This window comes from Dasypus novemcinctus, chromosome 2 (genome assembly GCF_030445035.2).
Source record: "Dasypus novemcinctus isolate mDasNov1 chromosome 2, mDasNov1.1.hap2, whole genome shotgun sequence".
NCBI lineage: Eukaryota > Metazoa > Chordata > Mammalia > Cingulata > Dasypodidae > Dasypus > Dasypus novemcinctus.
Window position 1 is genome coordinate 150,916,392 of NC_080674.1, and position 15,387 is coordinate 150,931,778.

Below are 15,387 nucleotides of genomic sequence, written 5' to 3' on the forward strand. Positions count from 1 at the left end.
TGGAGGAGAGCATAGAAGTGAAGACTTTTAGAAAAGGTAACCAAAATATTAAAAAGATAAGACAAAAACAAGATATGACATATGAAAGCCAAAGGATAAAATGGTTGAAGTAAGTAATGCCTTTACAGTAATAACATTGAATGTTAAAAGGATTAAACTCCCCAATCAAAAGACATAGACTGACAGAATGGATATGAAAACATGAGTCATCCATATGCTGGGTGCAGAAGACTCTTCTTAGATCCAAGGATGCAAATAGACTGAAAATAAAAGGTTGGAAAAAGGTATTTCACACAAACAGTAACCAAAGTAGAGCAGGGGTCGCTAAATTGGGGTCATAAAAAACAGACTTTAAATGCCAAAAAAAGTGATAAGAGGTGCAGAAGACCATTATATATTAATAAAAGGGACAATCCACCAGGAAGGAGTAACAGTAATAAATATCCTTGCACCTAACCAGGGTGCCCCAAAATACCCGAGGAAAACTCTGGCAAAACTGAAAAGAGAAATGGTTGCCTCTACAATAATAGTTGGAGACTTCAACATGCAGTCATATCAATAGATAGAACAACTAGGCCAAAGATTAACAGAGAAACAGAAACTTGAGCAATATGATAAATGAGCTGGACTTGACAGACATATACAGAACATTGCACCCCAAGTCAGCAAGCTCTACATTCTTCTCAAGTGCTCATGGATTTTCCTCCAGGATAGACTACATGTTGGGCCACAACACAGCTCTCAATAAATTTAAGAAGATTGAAATTATACAAAGCATCTTCTCTGATCATAACAGAGTGAAGCAGGAAATCAATAATAGGTGGGAAAGGGGGAAATTTGCAAATATATGGAGGCTAAGCAACACACTTCTAAACAATGACAGGGTCAAGAAAGAAATTGTAAGAGAAATTAGTAGATATCTCAGGATTAATGAAAATGAGAACACAATTTATCAAAATTTATGGGATACAGTGAAGGCAATGCTGAGAGGGAAATTTACTGCCCTAAATCTATACTAAAAGGGAAGAAAGAACAAAAATCAAACACTATCTGAACAACTGGACAAACTAGAAAAAGAACAGCAAATCAATACCAATGCAAGTAGAAAGAAAGAAAGAACAAAGATTAAAGCAAAAATAAATGAAATCAAGAATAAAAAAAGAAAGAAAAATCAACAAAACCAAACCTGGTACTTTACGAAATCAATAAAACTGACATACCTCTAATAAGACTCACAAAGAGAGATGAGAGAAGATGCAAATAAATAAAATCAGGTATGATGAAAGGGGGGACATTATGACCAACCCCACAGAAATAAAAAGGATCATTCGAGGATATTATGAGAAACTAACTGTATGCCAACAAATTAGGCAACTTAGATGAAATGGACAAATTCCTAGAAATAAACTAACAACCTACATTGACTCTACAAGAAATACAGAAATTCAACAAACCAATCACAAGCAAAGAGATTGAATTAGTCTTCAAAAATCCTCCAACAAAGAAAAGTCCAGGACCACATGGCTTCACAGGTGATTTTTACCAAACATTTTGAGAAGAATTAATACCAATCCTGTTTAAACTCTTCCAAAAAATCGAAAAGGAGGAAAATTACAACACATATTATGAAGCTAACATCACCTTAATACCAAAGCCAGATAAAGATACTACAAGTAAAGAAAATTATAGACCATTTTCTCTAAAGAACATAGACGCAAAAATTCTCAATAAAATACTTGCAAATCGAATCCAACACCATATTAAAAGAATTATATACAATGATCAAGTGAGTTTTATTCCTGGTATACAAAGGTGGTTCAACATAAGAAAATCAATCAATATAATATACCACATTAACAAACTGAAGGGGAAAAAACCACATGATTATCTCAATTGATGCAGGAAAGGTATTTGACAAAATCCAGCATTCTTTCTTGATTAAAAAAACTTGAAAAGACAGTCATAGAGGGAAAGTTCCTTAACATAATAAAAGGTATATATGAAAATCCACAGTCAACATCATACTCAATGGGGAGTGTTGAAACCTTTCCCTCTAAGATCAGGAACAAGACAAGGATGCCCATTATCCCCACTGTTATTCAACATTGTGTTACAAGTTCTAGCTAGAGGAATTAGGCAAGAAAACAAAATAGGCATCCAAATGGTAAAAGAGGAAGTAAAACTTTATTCGCAGATGACATGATCCTATATTTAGAAAATCCTGAAAATATCTATAACAAAGCTATTAGACTAATAAATGAGTTCAGCAAAGTGGCAAGATACAAGATCAACACACAAAAATCAGTAGCATAGCTAAACACTAGTATAGGGCATGCGATTATTTCTCCTGCTATCGCTGAGGATAAAGTGAACAGGATGTAGCAGGTCAGAGGCAGTAAACATTGCAGTCCTTGTTAGTTTTTACCCTAATAAAGAGACCTTACAAAACAATGGCTTAAAGAAGAGGGAAGTTTATTTCTCCTTCTTGCAATGGTCTGGGGTGAGTTAGTGTATTTCTCTACTCCATGTGGTCATTCAGGGATCCATTCTTCCTTCTACTTTTGTCATGGGGTATTGTCTTCATCTGCAAGGTTGCAGGTGGGTTTCAGGTTCATGGGAAGGAAAGTGTGGAGGAATACATGTGCAATGTCTTAATGGCCAAGCTGGAGTAGGACACATCACTTCCTCTCACCTTCCGTTGAGGACCTAGTTCCATGGCCACTCTAGCTGTGGGGAGACTTATGAAGCATAGTTGTCACTTCAGTACCCCCCGCTAGGTACACATTATTGTGGAGGAAGGGCAGAACTGGTTTTGGTGGATTGCTGTCTCCATCACAGTTAGTCTTATCAGTAGGACTAGAAGACACATACATGCTGAAGGCCAATCCGAGGGTGTAGTGGGCTGAATGGTGGCCCCCAAAAGAAATGTCCACATCCTTATCCCCAGAACTGGTGAATATTATCTTATATGGCAAAATATGTGACTCAGTTAAGGATCTTGAGGAGAGGAGTCTATCCTAGATTATCTGGATGTGTCATTAGTGCAATCACATGTATCCTTATAAGAGAGAGGCAGAAGGAATGTTGGGACAGACAGAAGAGCAGGCAGCCTTGTGACCATGGAGGCAGAGTGGAGTGATGCAACCACAAGCACAGGAATGCTGGAAGAGGCAAGGAACAGATTTTCGCCAAGAGCCTTCAGAGGGAGCATGGCCTTGCCAAGATCTTGAATTAGAACTTTTGGCCTTCAGAACAATGAGAGAATAAATTTCTGTTGTTTCAGTCTTCTAAACCCTTAATGCACACTCCCACAGCTTATTGCCTCATCACCTTCTTCCCATTCCCACACTGCTGCACAGCCCCTGCCCTCCCCTGTTCTTGAAGGAGGGGGTGGTTGTCTGGGTTTTGGGCCTGGGTGACAGTACCTGAGAATGTGTCTGAACCTCCTTTTCAGTTGCTCCTGCTTCACTAGAATCTATCCCTAAAGAGACTAGAATCAGTCCTCCTAGCCCCAGGTGACTGAGCTAAAACAAACTTTGACTGCAAATAATTTGTGTGTTGATTGTGGTTACAGGACAGAGAGGCCAAAAACATCATTATAAATCCTTCATTACTTGCAACTAGAAATAACACCATAATTCAGTGGTACCCTTTTTTCCTAAATGAAAATTGCTTTTTCACTGCTAATTATTTAAGTAGCATGAACTCATAATAAAGAATTCAGAAAATATAGAAAGGTGTAAATAAGCAGGAAAGCCCTCTCCCTTCAGAATAATCACTGTTCATAGTTGGGGGTCAAATCTTCTAGGCTTTACCTGTGCATGCAAATAAATACTTTTTAAAAAGTCAATTACCGTGGGACTTCCGGCAAGATGGTGGCTGAGTGAGCTTACCTTGCCGTCTCTCCTGGGAAGAGGCAGCTGGGCACCACTGGAGGTTCTCCGGGACCAGGCTTTTTCAGGATTTTTTCAGGGCAGGAAGTGTCTGGACATCGATTTGGTGGGAAGGTAACGGAAAGGACTGGTCTATAAGATATAATTTGGGACTTTTCAGGAGGGGGAGGCAAGATGGCGGCTGAGTGAACTTCCCGGTTACTAGCTCCTGGGGGGAATCGGCTGGGAGGCGTCGGAGACTCTTTGGGACCGGCTGTTTCGGGATTTTTCCTGGTCCAGAGGTGTCTGGACATCGATTTGGAGGGAAGGTAACAGAGAGGATCCATCTGTGAAATATACACGGAGATCCCAGCTACGTGTGGAGGACTCCCTCCTTGGGTAGGCGGAGCCGAGGCAGCTAGCACCGCGGCGGGTGGCGGGCAGGAGAGCTGAGCCGCGCTGTGCCGCGGCGGGCGGCGGGCGAAGGAGACAAGCCCAGCCGAGCCTAGCCGTGCCGCGGCGGGCGGCGGGCGGGAGAGCCGAGCCGCGCTGCGCTGCGGAGGCGGGCGGTGGGCGGGGAAGCTGAGTCCGGCCGAGCCCGGCTGAGCCGCGGCGGGCGGCGGGCGAGGGACCGGAGCCCAGCTGAGCCCAGCCGAGCCTGGCAGCGGGGTTTCTGTTCTTTGTTTTTTGTGTTTTTTTTTATTTTTTTTTTATTTTTTATTTTTTGTTGTTGTTGTTGTTCTTGTTGTTCTTTTTTTTTTTTTTCAATCCTCTCTTTCTTGTCCCCAATATTCTTCTTATACTATTTTACCTTAACAATACAATAGGTCCTACAGGAAATACCTCACATTTGCTGGGTTTCCTCATCCTCCACTGCCTCATTTCTCTGTGAATAGATTTAGCCTATCTACACTATCCCCTTTCCCCTACAACTTGATATCCTCCACCATCTGCTATCTCTCCTATATTCCATCTCCCTTTCTTTGATCCACAAAGTGTCTAACTCTTAATTTCTAGTACCTTTGTTTAGTTTTCCATCTGGTATTCGTCCCTGAAACTATTACCTTTCTTTTCTCTTTCCCTCTCTCACGAAAACAATAGCCTCTTAGTACGTACCACATTCCTCCCATATTCAGTCGTCTACCTCATTATAGGTACTTTCCTACTACTATAACTCTACACAATTTACATGATCTAACCTCCATCCTCCCAGAACTCATATTGTTGCTTTGTAAACATATATCACCAATACTACTTCACACTTTTTCCTTCCTTACACAATTGACTTTCCCCAGCACTAATACTTTCCTTTAAAGTGAGCTTAGCTAGCAATAAGAAATTGGAATAAGAAGAACAAAGTGACAAAGAGAAGATATAACACTTACGCAAAAACAACAGCTAATTAATCTCCAAGACTAGACAAAGAAGCTAAGGAACTGATTAAACCCGTCAAGAAAAAATGTTGACAAGACAGCAACAAAAATCTACAAACCAAACCAGTAATCAGGAAAACATGGCTGAATCCAATCAACAAACTGAAAATCAGGAAGGAGGGCAGGACTTCGCACAAGCAATGAAAGATCTCAGAACATTTAGCACCGACAAATTTGATGAAGTAATGAAAGAGGTTAACAGCGTGAAGACAACACTTGGAGGGGAAATTGCAGACATGCGCAAAAAAATAACAGATATGATGGAAATGAACACCACAATTCAAGAAATCAAAAATACACTTGCAGCAAATATCAGCAGACTAGAAGAGGCAGAGCAGAGAATTAGTGATGTGGAAGACAGTGCATTGGAAATCAAACAGATAGTAGAAGTGGTCAATAAAAAGGTAGAAAAAATCCAGATAGGACTTAGGGACCTGAATGATAACGCAAAACGCTCAAACATACGTATTATAGGCATTCCAGAAGGAGAAGAGAAGGGAAAGGGGTCAGAAGGAGTGTTGCAGGAAATAATGAATGAAAACTTCCCAAATCTACTGAAAGAGACAGATGTACATATCCAAGAAGCACAGCGCACTCCACTGGTCATAAACCCCAACAGGCCCACCCCAAGACATATACTTGTCAAATTATCCAATGCTCAAGACAAAGAAAAAATTCTAAAAGCAGCAAGAGAAAAGAAAACCATCACATACAAGGGAAACTCCATAAGATTAAGTGCTGATTTCTCATCTGAAACGATGGAGGCAAGAAGGCAGTGGTATGATATAGTCAAGGTACTAAAGGAAAAAAATCTCCAACCAAGAATACTCTATCCAGCTAAACTAGCATTCAAAAATGATGGAGAGTTCAAAAGATTCACAGATAAACAGAAACTGAAAGAGTATATCAACAAGAAACCTCCCCTTCAAGAAATTCTTAAGGGAATTCTGCAGGATGAAAGGAAAAAACAGGACAGTCAGAGATGGAGGAGAGTGTAAAAGCAACAAGAAAGACAAAAATAGAAGGGGAAAATAAAATAATACAAACAAAATATAACAAACACAAATCCAACCAAAATATGGCTACCATAAATAACTCTCTAAACGTAATAACACTGAATGTCAACGGATTAAACTCACCTATCAAAAGATTCAGACTGGGACACTGGATAAGGAAATACGACCCATCTATATGCTGCCTACAAGAGACACATCTTAGACCCAGAGACTCATGGAGTTTGAAAGTGAATGGCTGGAAAACAATCATACAAGCAAACAACAACCAAAAAAAGGCAGGAGTAGCTATATTAATATCAGACAAAATAGACTTTAAATGCGAAACAATTGTGAGAGACAAAGAAGGATACTATATTTTAGTGAAAGGGACAATTTGTCAAGAAGATCGAACAATCATAAATATTTATGCTCCTAACAAGGGCGCCTCTAAATATGTGAGGCAAACGCTGGAAAAACTAAGTGAAAGAATAGATGCATCTACAATTATAGTGGGGGATTTTAATACACCACTATCAACTCTGGACAGAACATCTCAAAAGAGAATCACTAAAGAAACAAAACATTTGAACAGTATATTAGAAGAGCTGGATCTAATAGACATATATAGATCATTACACCCAAACACAGCAGGATATACATTTTTCTCAAGCGCACATGGAACATTCTCCAAGATTGACCATATGCTAGGCCACAAAGAAAGGCTTAATGAATTCAGAAAGATCGAAATCATACAAAACAATATCTCTGACCACAGTGGAGTCAAGCTGGAAATTTGCAAGGGACAGAGACCCAGACTTCACACGACAATTTGGAAATTAAACAGCACACTCTTAGAAAAACAGTGGGTCAAAGAGGAAATCTCAAAAGAAATCAATGACTACCTTGAAACAAATGATAATGATAACACAACATACCAAAATTCATGGGATGCAGCAAAAGCGGTACTGAGAGGGAAATTTATAGCCATAAATTCATATATCAAAAAAGAAGAAAGAGCAGAAATTGAAGAATTAACTGCACATTTGAAGGAATTAGAAAAACAACAACAAAGTAACCCAACAGGAAGAAGAAGGAAGGAAATAACAAAGATAAGAGCAGAACTAAATGAAATAGAAAATAAGAAAGCACTTGAAAAAATAAACAAGACCAAGAGCTGGTTTTTTGAGAAGATCAACAAAATTGACAAACCTTTAGTGAGACTAACAAAGAAAAAAAGAGAAAAGATGCAAATACACAAAATAAGAAATGAGAAAGGTGATATCACCACTGACCCCACGGAAATAAAGACTATCATAAGAGGATACTTTGAAAAACTATATTCCAACAAAAATGACAATTTAGAGGAAATGGACAAATTCCTAGAAATACATAAGCAGCCCATACTGACGAAAGAAGAAATTGATGATCTTAACAAGCCAATCACAAGCAAAGAGATAGAATCAGTCATTAAAAATCTCCCAACTAAGAAGAGCCCAGGGCCAGACGGCTTCACACGTGAATTCTACAAAACATTCCAGAAAGAACTAACACCAATCCTGTTGAAACTATTCCAAAAAATCGAAACAGAAGGAACACTGCCTAATTCCTTCTATGATGCCAACATTACCCTAGTACCAAAGCCAAACAAAGACACCACAAGAAAGGAAAATTACAGACCAATTTCTCTAATGAATCTAGACGCAAAAATACTTAACAAAATACTTGCTAATCGTATTCAACAACACATTAAACGAATTATACACCATGACCAAGTGGGATTTATCCCAGGTATGCAAGGATGGTTCAACATAAGAAAATCAATCAATGTAATACACCATATAAACAGATTGAGAGAAAAAAACCACATGATTATATCTATAGATGCAGAAAAGGCATTTGACAAAATACAGCACCCCTTCCTGATAAAAACACTCCAAAAGATCGGAATACAAGGAAACTTTTTGAACATGATAAAGAGTATATATGAAAAACCTAAAGCCAACATTGTTTACAATGGCAAAGTCCTGAAATCCTTCCCTCTAAAATCAGGAACAAGACAAGGATGCCCATTGTCTCCGCTCCTATTTAACATTGTCTTGGAAGTACTGGCTCGAGCACTGAGACAAGAACCAGATATAAAAGGCATTCAAATTGGAAGGGAAGAAGTCAAAATTTCATTATTTGCAGATGACATGATCCTATATATAGAAAACCCTGAGAGATCTTCAACAAAGCTCCTAGAACTCATAAATGAGTTTAGCAAAGTCGCAGGTTATAAGATCAATGCGCAAAAATCAGTAGCATTTCTATACACCAATAATGAGCAAGATCAGGAGGAAATCAAGAAACAAATACCATTCACAATAGTAAATAAAAAAATCAAATACTTAGGAATAAATTTAACTAAAGAGGTAAAAAACTTATACATCGAGAACTATACAAGATTGTTCAAGGAAATCAAAGAAGACCTAAATAAATGGAAGAATATTCCCTGTTCATGGATAGAAAGACTGAATATTATTAAGATGTCTATCCTACCAAAACTGATCTACACATTCAATGCAATCCCAATAAAAATCAACACAGCCTTCTTTAAGGAACTAGAAAAACTAACTATGAAATTTATTTGGAATAAAAAGAGGCCCCGAATAGCCAAAGACATATTGAAAAAGAAAAACGAAATAGGAGGAATCACACTTCCTGACTTCAAAACATACTACAAAGCTACAGTAGTGAAAACAGCATGGTACTGGCATAAGGAGAGACACACAGACCAATGGAATCGAATTGAAAGTTCAGATATAGAACCTCATGTATATAGCCATATAATATTCGATAAAGCCACCAAACCCTCTCAACTGGGAGAGAATGGCCTATTCAACAAATGGTGCCTGGAGAACTGGATAGCCATATGTAGAAGAATGAAAGAGGATTACCATCTCACACCTTATACAAAGATCAACTCTAGATGGATCAAAGACCTAAATATAAGAGCCAAGACTATAAAGACCTTAGAAAGCAGTGTAGGGAAACATCTACAGGACCTTGTAATAGGAAATGGCTTCATGAATATCACACCAAAAGCACGAGCAGCAAAAGAACAAATAGATAAATGGGACTACCTCAAAATTAAAGCCTTCTGCACCTCAAAGGAGTTTGTCAAGAAAGTAAAAAGGGAACCCACACAATGGGAGAAAATATTTGGCAACCATATATCTGATAAGAGACTTATAACTTTCATATATAAAGAACTCATATATCTCGAAAACAAAAAGATAAACAACCCATTTAAAAAATGGGAAAAAGATTTAAACAGACACTTCTCCAAAGAAGAAATACAAATGGCTAAAAAGCACATGAAAAAATGCTCCAAATCCCTAGCTATCAGGGAAATGCAAATCAAAACTACAATGAGATACCATCTTACTCCCATAAGATTGGCAGCCATGAAAAAAACAGTAGAATACAAATGCTGGAGAGGATGTGAAGAAAGGGGAACACTCATCCATTGCTGGTGGGAATGCAGAAGGATCCAACCATTCTGGAGGACAGTTTGGCAGTTTCTCAAAAAATTATCCATAGATTTGCCATATGACCCAGCAATACCACTGCTGGGTATATACCCATCAGATCTGAAAACAAGGACACAAACCGATATATGTACACCAATGTTCATAGCAGCATTGTTCACCATCGCCAAAAGTTGGAATCAATCCAAAAGTCCATCAACAGATGAGTGGATCAATAAAATGTGGTATATACACACAATGGAATACTACTCAGCTGTAAGAACCAATACACTACAATCGCACGTGATAACATGGATGAACCTTGAGAATCTTATGTTGAGTGAAGCAACCCAGGCATTGAAGGACAAATACTATATGACCTCAATGATATGAAATAAGTTAACTGCCTCAGAGAGCTAGAGTCTGGAAAAGTGGCTTACTGGAAATCGGGGGGTGGAGGAAGGATGTAAGTTAATGTCTGTAGGGGTGGAATCTGTGATGAGCTGGGGGTAAGTATGAGCACAAAGAAGGGACAAAATGGGGGCAAGGGGTTACCTTCGGGTGGGGTTTTCTGGGCTTGAGGGGGGCTGGGGATGGGAAGAGGGGTAATATGGTCCAAGAAATAGGTGGGAGGGAGGGGCAACATACAAACATGGGAGAGTGCCAGAAGTTCGTTGAGAACTAAATGTTGAGTAAAACGTATCAAAGTATAAATAGGAGGGTCACCTGGTTAGGATGCTCAGGGGGTATGGTCTGATGTGGGACGGACTCCGGAGGGAATAGCTGAAGGCTCATTTTGCCAAGGTGGGTTCTACCATTGGGTGGGGTGGACCCATATCCTGGGGAAGACTAATGCCGTCAAATAGAGAGAACTGTATCTCTCGTGAGAAAGGACGGCTCCCAGGGCATTAGATTGGCAGGCGTTGTGGGCCCTAAGGGGAGGGGAAAATGGACGTGCAATGGATAGAACAAAGGTTAAATAAGGGGGCAAAAGAGGAGTTATGTGAGAGTACACGAGGATGAATATAAAACAGCTAATATTACACCAAAAACATATAGGGGACGACAGACTAATAATGAAAACCATAAGACAAAACATAGGATAACTAAAAAATTTAGAAAACTGTACAACCTAAAGTATGGACCACATAGTAAGCACAAATGTTACCTTGTTTGAAAACTATAGTTTCGGAATCTGTACATCAGTTTCAGGAAATATGATATGAATAAGTTAAAAGATTATTGCTGTGGAAGGGAAAAGGTTTTATGGTGGATCTGGGGAAATACTGTATATTGTATATATGAATTTTGGTGATCTAAGACTCCTCTGAAGCTGACATTATGTTGGGATTCACTTTATGGGAAGTTTTGGATCACAGAGCGGTTCAACAATGGCAGCGGAGGAATACTGATATGGGATGTTATTGACAGGATATATATGGTTGACAGGGAGTTATACAGGGCATATGCCCAGGGTATATGGTAATGTCTATATATACTCATAGTGGAAACAATTAAAAACAACAGCTGGGGGGGTACTGGGCTCCTGGCCGGGGGGTCACTGTTGTGGGCCCTGGGAGAGCAGCGGCAATCCTCCAGGTGCAACGGCAAGAATGAGGAAGGAAGGAGGGCCCAACAGTGGGCTCTTGATACTAATGGCTACACTTTTGAGCCTATGCACCTGCAATAAGAACAAGGCCTAGAGTAGCATTGTGCCTGGGGGTTTCCTCCTGACAGCCTTCATGTTACTCAAATGTGGCCACTCTCACAGCCAAACTCAGCGTGTAGATGTGATGCATTCCCCCCAGCGTGGGACACGACACCCAGGGATGAGCCTCCCTGGCACCGAGGGATCACTACCACATACCAGCTGAAGAAGCAACTAGAAAATGACCTTGAATTAAAGATTCAATGCGGAACAGCAGAATATACCTGTCTACATATAATAACATGACTTCGGGAAGCGGTTTGACCTAATGTAAGGGGGAAATGGAGAGGAGAAATGAGATTATAAGGCTGTGAGTCTCTAAAAAAGAGTCTGGAGGTTGTCAGAAGGAATACCCCTATGTACAACTGAACAGAGTCTAAGAGACAGATAAGGTAGATACAACCCCAGGTATTGGTTCTTTGGAGGGATAAAGAGACCCACGGGTTCTATGGTCATGGCAGAAGGGGTTCACTGCCATGACAGATGGCCCTTCTTTGGACCTGGTGTTTCTGCGTGATGGAAATGGACTCAGAGGGGATCTCTTTTCACAAGACTTGCATGCTACTTTATTGGAATTGTATTTGGTGCTGAGTTTAAGATATATGTAGGGGATTTGAATCTCTGGACTGATAATATGACACCCAGGCCCAGAGCCTCAACAGACTTCAGCTCCTACACTTTGACTTATTGGACTTACTCCACTCAGCTAACATGGAGTTGAAGAAGGTCAACCACCACAACATGGAGCCTAGAGTGTCTACAACTAGAAGCGGGAAGAGTGCATCCAGTACCCATGTGGAATCTAAGCCCTCACTTGACATAGGTGTGCAATGGACACAACCAATCCAATGTCCACAGAGGAAATGTGAAATGGGTGTGGGAACGGTAGCCATGGGGGCTGCGGGGTGTGGGGAACGGGAGGAAGAGATGAGATGTGGAGGCGTTTTCGGGACATGGAGTTGTCCTGGATAGTGCCTCATGGACAATTACGGGACACTGTAGATCCCCCCAGGGCCCACTGGATGGAACGTGAGAGAGTCTGGGCTATGATGTGGACCATTGACTATGGGGTGCAGTGATGCTCAGAGATGAACTTACCAGGTGCAATGGATGTATCACGATGATGGGAGAGAGTGTTGCTGTGGGGGGAGTGGGGGGCGGGGGCGGTGGGGTTGAATGGGACCTCATATATTTTTTTAATGTAATTAAAAAATAATAATAATAAATAAATATTAAAAAAAAAAAGTCAATTACCAAATTTATTTGCAAGGGAAAGGAGTCCTGCACAGCAAAACAAAAAACAAAAAACAAACCTAAAAAGGAAGAGTGAAGTCAGAGGAGTCAAGCTTCCTGACCTTGAAGTATATTATAAAGCTACAGTAGTCAAACAGCCTGGTATTGGCATAAAGATAGACACATTGATCAATGGACTCAACTGAGAGCCCAGAAGTAGACCCTCACCTCTGTGGTCAACTGATTTTCAATAAGCCTACCAAGTTCACTTTTCTGGGACAGAATAGTCTTTTCAACAAATTGTGCTGGGAGAATTGGATATCCATTATCTAAAGAATGAAAGAGGACCCTTATCTCACTCCCTATACAAGAATCAACTCAAAATGGAACGAAGACCTAAGCATAAAAGCAGGACCATAAAACTCTTAGAAGATAATGTAGGGAAACATCTACAAGACCTTCTAGTAGGTAGGGGTCTCTTAAACTGTACACCCAAAGCATGAGCAAAAAAAGAAAAAATAGATAAATGGGACCTCCTCAAAATTAAACACCCCTGCACCTCAAAGGACTTTGTGAAGAAGGTGAAAAAACAGCCTACTCAAAGAGAGAAAATATTTGGAAATCACACATTCAACAAAGGTCGGATATCTATGATATAAAAAGAGATCCTACAACTCAACAATAAAAGAAAAATGACCCAATTTTTAAAAAATTAACAAAAGACCCAAATAGACATTTTTCTAAAGAAAAAATAAAAATAGTGAAAAACACATGAAAAAAGTGTTCAACATCACTGGCTATTAGGGAAGTTCAAACCAAAACTACAACAAGATATCATTTCAAACCTACTAGAATGGCCACTATTAAAAAAATAAAGCTACAAGTATTGGAGAGGATGTGGGGAGATAGGAACACTTATGCACTGCTGGTGGGAATGTAGAATGGTGCAGTCTCTGTGGAAGTCTGTTTGGCGGTTCCTAAGGAAGTTGGATATAGGTCTACTGTGAAACCAGGCAATACCACTATTAGGTTCATACCCAGAAGAACTGAGAGCAGTGACACAAACAGACATCTGCACACCGGTGTACATATCGGCATTATTCATAATTGCCAAAAGATGGAAACAACCCAAGTGTCCATCAACTGATGAACGGATAAACAAACTATGGTATATACACATGATGGAATATTATTCAGCTGTAAGAAGAAATGGTGGTGAAGCATATGACAACACAGATGAACCTGGAGGATATCATGCTGCATGAAGCAAGCCAGGCACGAAAGGACAAAAACTGTAAGCTTCACTATTATGAACTAAATATAATGAGCAAACTCATGGAGTTAATAGCTAAAATTCAAGTCACTAGAGAATAGAATGTGGTTAGAGAATGGAAAGCTGAGGTTTAATCTTGGTAGAATTGGTAAAAAGATGTTTGTAAATGTTTGTAAATGAATAGAAATGGTAAAAGCACATCATAGGATTTGTAATTAGTAGTGCTAACTTATGGGTATGACAGTCGTTTGTTTTTTGTTTTTGGTGGTTTTTTTTTTTTTTTTTGGAGTAATGAAGATGCTCTAGGGTTGATTGGGGGATGAGTGCACAGCTCTACAGCTCTGTGATTATACCAGATGCCATTGATTATTACACTTTAGGTAAATTGTATGGTTTATGAACTAAAAAAAAAGGATAGGGTGGGTTGGGGGAGGAATACACCAAATGTAAGATACAGACTACAGTTAGGAGTAATACTTTGATGATGCTTTTTCATAATTTGTTACAAATGTTTCAAAACAATGCAAGGTATTGGTGGTTGAGGTGATGTATGGGAGTCCTGTATGATGTTATGCATGTTTGCAAGTTCACAGATTTTATTATATACTTACTGTTCATGTATGTTCATGTATGAACGATTTGCCTCAATAAATTGTTTTTAAAATGAAAAAAATAAAGAACAATCATTCATAAATACAGGATTCCCATATACCACCCTTTTATTGGCGCCTTGCATTGGTGTGGTACATTTGTTACAACTGATGAAAGCACATTTTTATCATTGTACTATCAACTATAGTCCATGGTTTAACTTAGGGTTTACTGTTTGTGTAGTGCTGTCCCATGGATTTTTTTTTTTTTAGGAGGTACCAGGGGATTGAACCGGGAACCTCATATGTGGGAAATAGGTGCTCAACCAACTGAGCTACTTCTGCTCCCCCCATGGATTAAAAAAAAAGAATTCTATTACCATATATAGTAATACAAGCTAACATTTCCTCTATTAACCACATTCAGATATATATTTCAGTGCTATTAATTATGTTCACAATATTGTGTTACGGTAGCAGTTTAATATGGTTATGAATTCCAAAAATAGATATTGGATTATATTTGTAATCTGGTCTGTACCTGGACATGATTAAGGCTTTGATTGGGCGATGTCATTAGGGCATGTCATTAGGGCCATGTCATTAGGGCATTGAGTCCCCACCCAACAAGGGATAAAAGGCATGGCAAAGGACAGAGTTGAGGGTTTCTGCTGTTGGAGTTTTGATGTTGGAGTTGGATGCTGAAGACTTAAACTGGAGCCCCGGAAAGTAAGTTCACAGAGGAAAAAGAAGCAAACCCTGGGAAGAGAGCAA

The 15,387-nt window shown here is 39.4% G+C and overlaps 2 protein-coding genes across 7 annotated transcripts in view; one reads left to right on the forward strand and one right to left on the reverse strand.

The window, feature by feature from the left end:
* ARHGAP26 (Rho GTPase activating protein 26) overlaps nt 1–15,387 on the forward strand; it is a 1,052,546-nt gene that overhangs the window by 445,512 nt on the left and 591,647 nt on the right. The gene's annotated exons all lie outside the window — the stretch shown is intronic.
* Nucleotides 1–15,387, reverse strand: part of FGF1 (fibroblast growth factor 1) — a 142,902-nt gene that overhangs the window by 84,972 nt on the left and 42,543 nt on the right. Inside the window, exon 1 of one of the 3 annotated variants that reach the window (XM_071210405.1) lies at nt 3,894–3,981. The exons of the other annotated variants lie outside the window; for them this stretch is intronic. The gene's annotated coding sequence lies outside the window, so the exon portion shown is untranslated. Of the gene's footprint in view, nt 1–3,893; nt 3,982–15,387 lie in introns of those variants that run through there. 3 annotated transcript variants of the gene reach the window in all.